Source organism: Pezoporus flaviventris, unplaced genomic scaffold (assembly GCF_033815535.1).
Source record: "Pezoporus flaviventris isolate CSIRO_AGI_PZ_B2104156 unplaced genomic scaffold, CSIRO_AGI_Pfla_v1 ptg000002l, whole genome shotgun sequence".
In the NCBI taxonomy this organism is placed as follows: domain Eukaryota; kingdom Metazoa; phylum Chordata; class Aves; order Psittaciformes; family Psittacidae; genus Pezoporus; species Pezoporus flaviventris.
Window position 1 is genome coordinate 49,047,256 of NW_026892550.1, and position 9,193 is coordinate 49,056,448.

Below are 9,193 nucleotides of genomic sequence, written 5' to 3' on the forward strand. Positions count from 1 at the left end.
CGGGGCATACACGTGTGTAGCCATGCCGGTAGGTGTGTAACCATACCGGAGGTGCCCGGCGCCGTAAGGACTGGTTTATAGCCCGCTTCCCGCCCCCAGCACCGGGCCCGACGCCTGTGTAGTTTGTCCGCGCGAGCTGGTGCTGCTGGGCACCGATGTGAAGGCACGGCAGCCGATGCTTGCTGCAGACCGAGTCTGCGTTTCACATCACCCTATCTGTTCCATTCAACTCCATCTTTCGCCGACTCCACCTCCACGGGACTTGGCTCTCAGTTGGACGGCGACATGGCTGGCCATCTCAGGCAAAAAAACCAGTGGCCAACAGAAAGCTGCTTCTTCACCAGCCTGATGGCTGATGTGGTTTGGCATCACGAAGCCAGCACACCAGAAGTGTGAGGCTGACTGTGCCTCGGTACAGTTGGACTACTTGCAGGGAGGTGTGGGACGGCAGTGAATGAAGCCAGAAGGTGGGATGCTTTCCCTGACCAGGGAAATAGGAGTTCATAGGATAAGAAGTGAGAGGAACTTTCCCATCTTTTCCTTTTTCTTTCCTGGCTCTGCAGGAAAGCATCAGTCAACAGAGGTAGGCTGACCCAGACCATCTAAGACCTCCTTTTTCTTGTGAAAGGATGCAGCAGTGGAATCCCACACTATCACATCCAACTTCCCAGGCGTGTCAGTAGAGCCCACGTGAGGTGTGTGGGAGAACGGAAGGGAGAGGTGCTCTCCAGCCAAAGAAGGATTAGACAGGTTTGACGACAAAGGGTGCTAAAGCTCTGACTGTTATGATCAAATTGCCAAGCCCTGGACACCTGGTTTGATCACCTTCATCAGGGACCTGGACAGTATAAGAATCATGAAAGGCGGAGCCCTCTCAAAGAGAGGAAAAGATAAAGATAGAAGGGCTGTTATTTTGAAACTAAAACTTGTCTTGACACAGCTGATGTATTGGTCCACTGTTTTTAGCTGACTCAGTCTCTTTCCACAACCAGTCAGAACTGTGTTTCTGACTACAGTAACTATAGCGGTTGCAGCAGCTAAATTTCCCCAGCCCTTGGCCCTCAATTAATTAACTAATTAGAAGTTCTGAGAAATTTATTCACTCCACTGTGGAAGAAAACCATCAGTTTACTGTGCAAGCAGCAGGGTAAAGCCTTGCAGAAATCAATCACAAATGAGACCTACCACAGATGACATTTCTGATGGTTCCACAGGAGATTGGAAGGCTGTAAAGGATATCTGAATTGCCACAGCACTCCTAATTCATAAAAAGGGTCTAAAATTTAAATGGAGCTATTTTAAGAAGTAAGATCTTTAAGCAGTGCAGCAGAGCTGACATTTTAGCTTTTTAGCTCATATTCATGAGCAAAGATGACACCTGATCAGATGAATAGTAGAAATACAGCAGTGCCAGAGGAGTAACAGTAAGTTAATTCCATGAGAAAAGGCTGTGGCAGTGCAGAATTCCTGTGAGACTCCAGAGAGAGGCGTTTCATTTTCCATCTGAAATGTTCCTGTCACAGAAGGTCTGGTAGGAGATCTGCACACATCCATTCCGCTTTACCTGCTAAAAACTTCATTAGCAAGCAGGGTGTTTTCAGGCTTTGAGACCAGGTTTGTTCCTGCACATTAATGTACTATCCCTTCTTCAGGGTGACCTAGAAATGGAGGCACAGCATGAGGAACAGACTGTTTGCAATTATAGTGGTTAAAATGCTTTCAATCCTCCCTAGAAATCCATCCTTTAAAGCTCTCTCCCCTGAAATCCTGACTTCCCAAAGTCAGGACAAAATTGCTCATTTCATGACAGAAAAGCAATAAGAAGTTACATTCCTGAGACCAGAAAAAGTTAAAGGAGGTGACAGTGATTGAGATGTATCTTATTCAGTACTAAGTTTTAAGGGAACCAGGTACCTAAAGAAGGGTTTGGGAACTGATTAGAGGAACAGCTCTTTAGGGGAGAAATGTGTGATTGGAGATAAATATTCCAGAAGCTTCAGACAGGTATGCATCCCCTTATCTCCTCAAAGCAGATGAGTTACCCCTTGAAAATGCGACTAAGACTATATAAGTCACTTTTCTCCACATGGAGGTTGACTTTTCAGGGAATTCAATACATTCCTAAGGCAGAATAGCCCTCTACAGAAGTAATGTTGACTCTTCCAAGAAGATTACATTTATTCAGGAGTCTACTAGTTCTATCATAGAATTGGTAGGGTTGGAAAGGACCTTAAGATCATCTAGTTCCAACCCCCCTGCCGTGGGCAGGGACACCTTACGCTAAATCATATCACCCAAGGCCTCGTCCGACCTGGCCTTAAACACTGCCACCTAACATTGTTTCTACTGACTTGCAAGGCGGATAGACCAGAATTCCCATCCCAGCTTGTCAGGCACCCCATCTCCTATGGAACTCGTTATAAAAACTGACATCCCATTTGCCATCCTGCAGACACCAGGTATCAGTACACCTTTAAAACTGTAATTACACACACCGGTTAGTAATTTCCATCTGGTCCTAGTGGCTTCTTACTGTTCATTTTATTAGTTTCAGCCATTCTCTCTTCAAAATGTCTTCAATTTTTAGCATAGCCACTGGTGAACACTGACTCAAATAGTTTATAGACTTCTCTGCAACAGTCTGGTTTTCTTTGAGTATTCCTGCTAACACCATGGTTATCAATTAGCCCACACTTTCTGTCCCTAAGGATTGAAGAAAAATGTATTACTAGCTTTGATTCCCTTGGGGGGAGGGAGAGATGGGACACCCAATCTAACTTTTCTGACATTTAATCTGCAGGAATATAGGTGGCTTTTCTATTTTTTGTTTGCTTGTTTGTTTTCATTTCAGTATTGCTTCTTGTTTCTAATAACCTCCTTTAGCCTGTTGTTTACTGGTGCTGTCTCCCTTTTGCCCATTCTCAAGCCTTCCTTAAAAGTGCATGTAGACTTTGAGTTTCTAAAATGTGCATCGTAAAATAGCTTCCTACATGCCTCTAAGAATTCAAATTAGCTGCACTTTTAAAGTTACTTTTTAACAAACTCTCAAATTTTTACATAGTTCCTCTTTTTGAAACTGAGGGCAAATTTGCTGCATGTTTTGGCTGCTGATGCTCCTGTAATCGTACTGCATCCAAGTATGTTAAGGCAGTTGTCACGGAATGGCTCTTCAAACATGGGATTTCAAACCTGAAATGTTACTCAGGGTGAAGTCAAAAGTTGTTAGTCTCCCTGTGGGCTTTCTAACAAGCTGTTCCATGGAAGAGACACTGAAAATGTCTAAGAAGTCTCTGTGTTACATCTGGGTGTAACATTTGTACAATCTGCATACAAGCAACCAAGTCTCCTGTTCCTGCTGTATTTTCTGCCCTTGCTGATCAACTTGATCCTCCTTGGCATTTCACTATTAGTAAACCAGACCCAGTATTGGGTTGGTTAACTATGGAACAAGTTAGTAATTACTTGTATTCTCTAAACCCTCCCTCTTTAGGCTCAACATTAAACCTATGCAGTTATTATATGATTTCTAATAAGTTTCTTAATTGGATTTACTTTAAAGTATAGTTTTTCCAAAACTAAGATGGTTTTAAGGGGACATGAACTTCCTGTCACACTGACTAAAATGTTGCCTGGCGCCGTAACTCCTACGTGGGCTGTGGTACTGTGATATTGCTACTGGAAAGAAGGTTTATGGAGGTGCAAATATATTCACATTCACAGATACAATGTGCCAGCAGAAAAAGTACTGGGAACATAATCTATTAAATGTGTACATTCAGAAAGTACATCAATACAGGTAGAAGCATTATTATTTCTCCAGTGACATACTCTTCATTTACCTATTTTAGAACATTTGGTTCCTAGTAATTATTTACAGACTGTTTAATGTGAATCCAGACTTCCCATTTATTTGCCACATATGCTGCCACATGGATCTGATATTCCATTTTATTTGTTTGGCAACCATGCACGTTCTTTGACTACCTGTTTTAATCCTGCCTTTAAGTCTCTTAATATAAATAAAGATAACCCATCCAGAATCCTCTTCCCCTCTGACCATTTTATCTCCAGCTTCTTCTGAGTTTAATTTCCTGTTTTCATTCTCAATGAACAGAGAGTAGAGACCTACATTTTATAGATTTGAATGCCATTTTATTGAGGAGAACTGTAAACGAGCGTTACTGAATGTCATATAGCACTTGGCTATTTCATTTTTCTTATGCAAGACGGATAACAGCATAACATCCCCTATAAGACAGGTATGTTTACTAACAAAGTTTAAAAAGATAGATGAATATAGTACATCTGAGTTCAGAACATGGCCTACCTCATTACCACACAAATAGGAAGTAAGCATGTGTTTTGATTTGGTACATGTTTTTCTTTGATTTGTTGAGTTACTGAGGCACAATGCCTCTACAGATGACATCAGAAGTTACCTAACAACCTATAATAGCAATGAGAGGATTATGAGCTGCTGTAATCTTTTCCTTAAATCACTAACACACATAAACATGATCCTCACATTGATGTGGCTGCCTTGCAAGTGATAGCATCTTCAAACTAAAAGGAAAATTAAGATAGAAGGCAAAGAGTTCTCATAGACACATCCAGAAATCACACCTTTTGAAGTTATAGTGGGAAAAAAGAAGGATCTGAAGTAAAGGAACGTTGAGTATCCCTTTTTCTGTAATCCTCACACACATTAGGGCTCTATTAATTTTCAGTGTGCATTTAAGTAGTTGTTAGGAACATCTGTTTCATTCTGCAAAGTGTGGCATCAGCACTGTGCAAGTATAAGCTCTAATGGATCTGCACACCTGTATCCCACTGATTTGAGTGGAAATGGAGCACATCACTCTCATCCATGATACAGCATTTCTAGAATCACAGTGTTTTACGTGAGGAAAAATCTGATAAATTTAGTTTGATTTTGAAACCTTGAAGTAGAAACAATTTTTAATGTCTCATAGCATTGCCCATGATACCTAAAGTGAAAAAAAAAAACAAACCCCAAAACAAAAAATGCAAACCTATTAGTAAGTTTATTTTCCTACAGCCTTTACTTTGCTGACAAAAACTGGGTGAAATCCCTGTTGGTATCAGAAGTTTTCCCATGGAATTCATTTACCCAGAACTTTACTACATGACTTTTATTGTGTTTCCATAGTAATGAACAAAAATTTTTATCACCTCAAGACACATTCATAGATTCTTTCAGATATTACAAGCAGTGGAGTTTTTCTCTTTAAAGCTTGTAACTTACTGGTTAAATAGGAATGCTTTTTATAAATCACCATTTTGTTTAAAAAGATGCAGCTTGTTTTTCTTTGCTCTTGTCCCATGAGAAACAACCAGTTTTATATTCATATACTGGAAAATGTTAAGATTCTTGGGTGAAGGAAGAATGTTCTTGAATTCAGAGGGAACCATTCTTAAAGCACAGTTTTGATTTGCTCTATCAATACCCATGTGCCAGCACGGCTTGGACAAGCAAAACAAAAGAATATGCAGGACCTTCCTTTTCATCACAACTAGAGAAAGCACGCTTGGAATTAGCTTTGAATAAGCCTGTTCCAGTCTGAACTGTGGCTGCAGTGGGCCTTTAAGTAGTTTTCATTTAGTTCCACCACTGGAAGGAATAAAAGTGATGCAGGGGCTTACAACAGATTGCTGCCTCTTTTGACTTACAGAATTAGACTGACTTTGAAAGCCCATATCATTTTTCTTTAAAGAGCTAACATGGAGACAGATATTTCCTTAATGCAACTCTTCATTTACAAAGGATGTTTATGCAGTCTTTTTTTTTTTATTTTCTCTGGCTATAATAAGACTATTTTACTTTGACCACACCATTTGTCTTTTCTTCTGGGTACTGTTTCCTTCAAGGGCTGTTTTGCACTCAATCATGCTACATTTCCTTTTGTGGTCATCTCTGAGACATTTGCCTTTGTGTGCATTTGCGATGGTTTTGCAGTTGTGCATTTTTTACACGCACATACAGACACACACCACCTACGTTAACTGTTGCATTTGGTACAAGAATCTCAGTAAGTGCCTGTACCATCTGGCTGAGCCACACTAGCACACATTTGCATGTGGTCTGGCTCCTGGGTGGTATTTTTGCATTGTTTCAGCTAGCACTAAACAAAGAGGCATTTAATTGTGTCTTCAATGAGCCTGAACAGAGGACAGCTACTATACCCAAGAGCTTCACCAGGAAAGTGCGATTGCCCAACCCCCTCTACCACAATGTATGGAAGCAAAGTGAGGAGGGGGAACATGAGCTAAGGCACTCAATTAAGTAATGTCAAAGTCGGTGGCCATTTTATTCCTAACCAGCAGCTGCCTGAGCTGCCAGCTGCTCTAGCTTTTTTTGCAGCAGCTATCTGACCCATGACACATTGCTGACCTCTCCTTCTGCCCTTGTTTGCTAACCTCATGCATTCCCAGCCTTGCATCACTTTGGAGTAGATGGGAGGACAGCAGGAATACAGCAGGGGCATAAATCAAGGATCATGAATGGGCTATAAAATTTCTGCCTCATGCTTCTCTGTGTGTGTTTGTCTGTGGCACAGGGGGACGGGCAGCTAGAAAGTGACATGAAAAGCCTGACAGAGGAAAAAGAGCTCTCCTCGGGGAAGGTCACAGCAAAGGTCAATGAACTTCCCTGGTGAGAATGAGTGTGCCACCAGAGAATGGGAAATGGCAGTGGCTGGACCTCCACGAGGCCTGAATGGGTTCACTTACCAAATCAGAAATTCAAGGCCAAACTGGAAAACAAAAGCACTGAAGTACAACAGAATCTACATAATCCTTACTATGAGAATGATAATATAAAAGTAAAAAGATGGAGTTTACTGTTCTTGTAATGACAACAACCACCACAATCTCAGGTCAAATCTTTCAGTTTGTTACTCTAGGTTGATCTGCAAGTGCAGTCTGTGTTCTTTCCAAACGCTGAGGAGAAGGAGTTAGCAAATTTGCTAACTCCTCTATGAGGCGGCTCACTGTTCTTTAAATCACGTATATTTTTAAATTGTGAATATATGCACCCTCGGCTTCTCCAAGGAAGCAAGGAAACAGCACGTTTTTATTTGCATTTCAGAAATGCAGCAAAAAATGAAACTGAGTAACAGAAGGATCCCTGTCTACTACTTAGAATGGGAGTCCTCTTTTTTTTCTAACCTGGATCTTTGTCAGCCACTACAGAATGAGCACAAACATATACTGCTGTTGTGAAGGACACAAATAGGAATAAATTGTAAAGTTATACTCACACATTAAATTAAATGTGAACGAAATACTTATAAAATTTAATAAAGTATCTTAAACTATTAATGGCAATTATACTGAAATCTCATCAAGAAGATGACATCTGAACAGAAGACACTGGACTAGATCAACCAGTATGCTTCAGGTTTTTATACTACATCCGTGACCCCAAGTACTTGTAAACCCTGCTTAACCAGGTAAATGATATCTACAACTCCAAAGGGTTCCTTAAATGGCACACAGTGGCAACTGAAGTGCATGAAGGTACCTGTCCTACATTGCTTGATAGCTTGATTTGTTGGTTACTTGGAAAAGAAGTGCTAACTTTTCATGGGCTTGAAAAAGTACAAGACCTGCTAGCAACGTGGATCATTTAAGAGTGATTTTCCCCATTCAGTAACATTTTGCTTTAAGAAGGTTAAACCAAGCCTTTAATAATGACTTTAATTTGGGATATGTAAAATCAGAGTCTGTGAATGCATCCTTTAAAGACATTTCATGATGTTGGTTGGCTATTGGTTGTTAGGTAGGACAAATATGGCCCTGAATGGTGTCACAGCATGAATTGCATGAATCAATACATAGCTATTTTCACTTGCTGAAGGAACTAATAGTTGGAATCTTTGTATTTTACAATCATCTGAGAAACATTTCCTAATTCACTCTCACAGTATTCTCTTTCTACAAACAATAGGTGGATGCAAGTATTATCACTACTAGAGAAACGAAGATGAGAGCTGTCAGAAAGACAGGTGTCCACCTGCAATTACACTTCAGTAACAGCATGGCATCAAATACCTTTGGTTGTTCTACCATCCTGGTGAAAGTGTTTATCACACAACAAAACAGGAAAAAGTTGGGCTACTTAACCACTTTTTACCAATTGCACTACCATAACATAGAAGGTATGTTTATATGAATACACTGTTCTGAGAAAAGAATAGGATGCAATGCTTTTGTGTTCTGAAGTTAGGAAGTGGAAATTTTCAGTTAACCTCTAAGCCTAAGCAATATATTTTTTTCTATTGAAGATAGGGCCAGAAGACCACAGGGAATAAAACATAACTGCAGAAAATACTGAGATTATAGCTTGGATTTGAATGACGCTTTCTGGGGAGTTAGCTGGATGCCAGGAAATGAGGAGGATATTTTGCGTACTAAGATTGGCATAGTTTTATTGAAGTCAGTGACATTGAGCAAGAAGAGAGAATCTGATCCTGCAAAGTTTTGACTGAAATCACAGGCTGTGCCTGCCAGCCAGTGGGAAGACAACTGAGATTTAAGCAAGGAGTGGGATCCCAGCACCAATGGCTGGATCTAGCAAATATGTGCTCTGGAGTCTTTTGCAGCTATTCTCCTACTCAGTAGGCACCTCACCATGTTCTTTTTAAAATCAACTTCCTCTTGACTTACAAACCAGCAAAAAATGTCTTGCAGTGATATTGTTAGAGATGTTCTAGTATATATTGACAATAGCTTTGATATTGCTACTCAGAGGACATAAGCACAGTTAGCTTTATATGCAGAGGCAGTATCTTTTTTGAGACGAACCCATGTAAATGGGAGAAATATAATGTATGATTTAATCACTCATTTTTATGACACATCACCACTATCTAACTTTTTCAGGAAGAAAATCAGCTTCCTTCCTGTGACAATGCCACCATGATTCTGCAGCCTCTTTTTCTAGTTTTAGTTACTGCTTTACTGAATTTTGAACTTGTTATGGTTTTTGTTTCTTCTCCCTCCAAATGAGAGTTAAAAATAGAGGAAAAGAATTATTATGAACTACACAGGCAGACCTACAGAAGAATTCTTACAATAGAGGCACTCGAGAGGGTGCCCAGAGAAGCTGTGGCTGCCCCATCCCAGGAAGTGTTCAAGGCCAGGCTGGACACAGGGGCATGGAGCAAGCTGC